This window comes from Notothenia rossii, assembly GCF_949606895.1.
Source record: "Notothenia rossii genome assembly, chromosome: 9".
Taxonomy (NCBI): Eukaryota; Metazoa; Chordata; class Actinopteri; order Perciformes; family Nototheniidae; genus Notothenia; species Notothenia rossii.
The window spans coordinates 15,451,143-15,457,142 of NC_136907.1; positions in this window are offsets into that span (position 1 = coordinate 15,451,143).

Here is a 6,000-nt window from a genome sequence, read left to right on the forward strand (position 1 = left end):
TTGTCAAGTGTGCAGACTAGAGGCTGAAGATAGATCAGTGTTATTTCTGTTCTTCTTTCTCTGTCTTTTGTTTTTTGGTATTTTGTCCGTATCCAATAACATGTTGTTGTCAAACACAGAAAAATACAATTCATTGAACTGATTTAAAATAAAATCCTACCAGTGTGGAAGTGGAAGGTAAAGTTAGCGGCAAAAAAAGTGATAGGTGCAGTGGAAACAAGCAGGTGCTTTCAGAGTAGTCGTCTTGTCGTGGTGCATTAGCCCAAATTCCCTTCTGAACAGTTTTTCTCCAAGCATACAGGCAGTGAACATGCTACAACATCACTGTTTTAGTCAAATGAGGTGACAGCCAAAGTGAACTGCACTGTTCTTTTCACATAATCTGCGTACTTAGAAACTCATTTCCTCGAAAGACAACCAGACGTTGTCGGTTTCCTTATTTTTTTAAAACACAAGATATTAAAATTAAACTGTGGCAATCAAAGTTGATTGTAGCTGTTTCCGCCTAAGTGTGACATGCTTGGAAGATGAGCTGTGTCTGATTTGCAAACACCATCATGTGTTTACAGTATTTGTGGCAAGTGAGGCTCAGTGTAGGTTAATCATCTTGAGGAAATTGAGAGACGCTTCATCAGGCAGGATGCACAAACCAACAACCACTCACCAATACAGTTAGCAATAACAAGATGAAGTCTAGTCATTTTTTAATAATATTCTTATAACCATTTTTTCAATTCACTTTCCCTGGCCATACTATGCCTCCCAATAATAAAACACATGTGGATAAGGGTTTCAAAAGCCAAAAACGCAAATGCAATTTTTTGCAGCAAAAAAGGCCATAATACTTACAAAACACATTGCATTTAACTGTTATTTGTTTTGTTTTTTATGCAGGTAAAACACTACGTGTACTAGTAGTATTAGTTAAGAGAAATAGCAGAGAATAGTCATCTCCGTTGCCCATACAGTATTTTAAATGTTGTATTTCTATTATCTACAGTTTGGGAAAATTCAAAGGAAAGATAGGCCATCCATATCATGAATTATTAATTAAACTGGTCATAACACACACACACACACACACACACACACGCACGCACGCACGCACGCACGCACGCACGCACGCACGCACGCACGCACGCACGCACGCACGCACGCACGCACGCACGCACGCACGCACGCACGCACGCACACACACACACACACACACACACACACACACACACTCTCACACATATACCGTTCAGTCCTGAGGGCCACGGATCTCTCCCTGCCCAGCGGCCATGTCACCGCCACTGTCAGAGAATCTAGCCATGCAGGTCATGACCCAAACACCAGCGTCATGGATACTGGTTAGCAGTAGGAGGTATTGATCTAACCAAGACGAAATAAGTCATTTAGAGAAATGCAACAAAGGAGACTAAATCGCAACAGTTAATTAACTCATGTTGATGTATTATGTTAGTGGGAGACACTCACTGTTGGGTGATAATTAGATCTGTATACTTTTAATCTAAATGCCTTATACCAAATGTTTGTTATGGTTATACAAGGCAACACACACACACACACACACACTCAGTCAGGCTGAGTGGATGAAGATATTGAGCACAGTACAAGGCTGATATTACAAATTACAAAGCATCCAGGGTTTTCATTTCTGTAATCAAACAGATTGGTTGCATTGTGGGCAGTGAGAGTACTGGCATTGGAAGACTTGGTTTAGTGACATGTCTGCTCAAAAAACAGTTCAAGAATGACTTCATCCTTAATGACCCCCGTTCTTTCTGCGGACAGGATGGCACATATGCGTCTAGTTGTGGCACATGTGGGTCTAGTTGTTTTGATATGTTGTGTCATCTGTAGATATGAGCTGAGGAATGTATAGTCTTCTATAATGGCACCATTGGACACACAGATGCCCAGTTCCACTATCATTCCAGTTTTACAACCCACACATATGCTGTCACAGCCCCGCTCTGTTAGCATCAAGCTGTGGGACCAGAATGATCTACTGCAAGCACTATTGGATATGAGAAACATGCTGGCATTCAGACAAAAGTTACGCAACAACAGAATCAAAAATCCACAAAGAAAGGTAAACATACACAACAACAACAAACTTCCTGAGAGGATTGTACTGCAGCAAAGACAAGACCTAAAAAAGCAAGAGCAGTGAAACTGGAGTAGACGAATGCAGTCTAAGGCCAGGTGGCCTGTTTATTCAACATAGCAAATGTGCAAACACATCCCTTCTCACTGAGAGCTTCCGGACATGAACATGAGAAAGCACTTTCTGTGGTCTGAAATAACTAACATTTTAAAACCACATCTGAAATGCCATTGTAGGTTTAATGCACTTTGTCTCTAACATTTTCTTAGTCCAACAGACTCGTTTGTGCATTCTGCCAAGCCTGTTGTAAAGCGCTACTTTCTTTCAAATCTATCTTTATTAACGGCCCCATTTAGAAATGGTTCCTTGATCTCACAACATGTCATGCTGAGTCATTCAGTTCTCTCAGCTAAATTAATGAGGGCCCAAATTAAGAGTAACATCAATGCATCTCTTGATTTGCTGCTCTGTGTTTTTCCTACAATATGATAATGAATCCTGTTCTACTTGACAGACAAAGTCAAATACAAGAACAATTGTGTTAAGGAAGAAACTAGTGGGCATTCTCGTGAGGTAGTGGCTTTGGAAATAGGTCTATTTTCTCATCGCTTTCTACTCACGAGCATTTTCTCCCAGCATATTAACACTCAATAGGACCCTGCTATTTCACCCAAAAAACGTACTGCACCCAAGTATCTCAAGTACCTTATGTAAACACTGTATTGTTCTTACTTATTTCATTTTTACTATTGCATTTTTATTGGCTTCTCTTTTGAAAATATCATGTTACAGCTTGAGCGCCTTGAGGTTATCAGCTGAATAACAACCACCTTATCACCATGGAGGATAATGTTACTAGAATAGGATTGATGTGAAATGCCAACAACCTCCTCACTGCGAACAGTCAGCTGCAGAGGGTGTGAACTGTTTAAGACGTGTTGGGCATTTTGATTAGTCAACCTGAAGGGTGCACACACCACCAAATCAAGCTCCTCTCAGGCTCTCATCCTCACACTGTTTGCATTTCACCTAGATAACTATGTGGACTGTGTTAGATTCTGGGTGGATCTCACTTGAAATACTGCTCTTGGCTCTGAAAGTAAGCATATATGATGAACGATTGACATATTAGGGAGAGGGAATGTGCACTTAAGCAGGATGCTGTACTGTAAAGCGGTGACATATAGATTGTAGCTGCTTGTTAAGTTGAATCTGCCAATAAATTACAATGTAATGGAGACTAGTCCAATCTTTAATGTGAAGGTTTGAAAGCTACTTTGACAAAGTACATGAATAATGAAGCATCACATTCCTAAACATAAGCCTGTTTGGGTCATACATCATTATGTAAACTTTGTGTGGTCTAAAACCATGCCTTTTATGTGTTGATTACAATCATTGTATACGCAATATACATTCTTCACAGCTAAGGAATGCCCTTAACATTAATCACATTTGAAAATATATCAAATCAAAATGAAATAATATTCATGTAAACTAATATTGTAATTCATTTTGTTTACTTTTACAGTTGTTTCAACTTATTTTAATGAGTGGAAATCAGGTTGAAAAGGACAATGTATCCGGCTCTATCTAAATTGGTCTGATCCAGTAAACCATGCATTGTATATGGATTGAACAAACCATAAGGATTATTTGGATATTCAGTTTGCTCTAAGCCTGTATCAGTCAAGCTTATTGGTCTGCTCTCCATGAGGCGTGCACACATGCTCCTGAATGGTGGCTGAGGCGCCTGCCAGCATCTAACCTCTCCACTGTGATCAGGGGGAAATTCAGCTGGCTGATTTCATGGCCTCTTTATATGGTATTTGGTCTGCTTGACGTTAAGCAGGTATAATCTCCACTCCCAAAGGTAGATCACAGGGAGTTTCTGCTTTCAGCTCTGGTATTATTTCTGAGGCTTTTATATTCTCTTCAGGGTCACGGCTTTATAGAAAAAACAAACCACGATAGAGCCCAAAGTCACGGATGCAGAAACCACAGATTGCATGTGAAGGAGAACATGCCAGAACGAAAGACTGGTGCAATTTGCAGACAGAGGACTGCCAAGTTAAAAGATGGATGGTGGAATATGTGGAGAGGATTTGTTTAGACTATGTATGTGTCACACACCCTCAGGAGTTTGTCTACTTTTTCTCTAAAGCCTTTTGTGTGAGGGGGAAATAACTGAAGCGTGAGAAAACTGCAACAAAAAAAAAAATGCTTCTACACAGCGGGTGCCAATTCCAAAAGATGTATCTGCTTTGGGATGTACTTACTGTATGATGCATTTTTCTATCAAAAGTAAATCTCCCTCATCACCATCAAGATTAGCTGTTCCATTGGCAGAAAGCTAACCCCTTGAACCTTTCAGCAATGCTTTTAGAGCTGTAGGGAACAACTTGATACTGCAATCCCAATGCTTTTAGAGCTGTAGGGAACAACTTGATACTGCAATCCCAATGCTTTTCTGCCTGTGGCCTTGATGCACCCCGATGTTTTCAAAATAAAGTTGTTCCCCTCAACACTGCATGCGTTGCTGGTATTTCCACCTTGAGGGTGGCCTCTCTGTTTTCATTCACCTTGCTCTATAGTTGAAGATGTGCCAGAGCCCCACTTTGTCATCTGAAGAACACTAATGCCCTGTCCTCCCCCATTCATCATAGGCTGGAGTTTCAAAAGACACTTCAAAACATAGTTTGGAAATTATCTCGTTGGCCCGTTGTTTGTCGGGAGATTGAAATAGCTGTTAAGATGCATATTCACCTTGATTACAGCCATAACAAAGCTCTAATGTTGCCTGGTGCATGTGTCGGAAAAGAGAAGAGGATGCTAGCAATGGCTGTCACTAAATGGTCAGTCCCTAGGGAACTCTTCAGCATCACATCGCCCATCAGCTATAAAGTCCTGTCTTGCATCCAAAGCACCACACTAGAAAAGGAGCCATTTCATCTGTGTTCTATACTATACATGTAACATCCCTTCAGATGGAGAGCATGTCTCTTAAATCATTTAGAAAACAGCAGCGACATTCATTCTGAAGCTCATATTTTGTCTTTTTGTCTCATTTTGGTAATATCAAAAGGCTCTCCTAATGGCGACTCATACTTCTGCAGATTTGTAAAGAGAGCACCACTGTTTCTTCAATTGATCATTAACAACATAATCACCAGGTTCTCATGGAATATGGCAGGCTTCATTGGGCAGTAATTGTGGAAGAATGTGTCGTAATAATATGGACAACATGATGACTTGAATACGAGAACAAGAGATTTCAACCACTAGCAATTAAATAACAGGGTGTCCGCGGGGTCTTAAAAAGTATTAAAAGTTGATAAATTAATTTAGCAAAAATGAAGGCTATTAAAAAGTATTAAACGGCATTTTCCAAGGTATTACATTGTGTAGTTTATTTTCAATAAGTATATAAATTCTCCAAAGAGGTTGTATTCTACAGTGTGCCTGAATGTAATCATTGCGTAGGTGTGTAGTGTGATTCTGTGGAGTTTATTTATGGCATCCCGTTGGGTTTGACGTCATCTGAACAGCACATCACACGCTCACTGACTGATAGCGCGGGAAGGTCCGTTTACGCCGGTTGTTAAACAACATCGTTATGGGGAAATGCAAGTTTGCGTCCAAATGGTTGGAAGATAAGGAGGAAGGACAATCAATACTGTATATAGTCAATGTGAGGTAAAGTGTGTCGCCAAGGTAACCGGTTAAAACTCCAAGGGGCGATGAGGTCTTCAAATGTATGAAAAGGGTCTTAAAAAAGGTCTTCAAAGGTATTACATTTGACTTCAGGATTCCTGCATATACCCTGAATAAAAAGAAAAGACTGCCTGAGACGTACTATAGAATACTATGTATCATTCCTGTAAGGA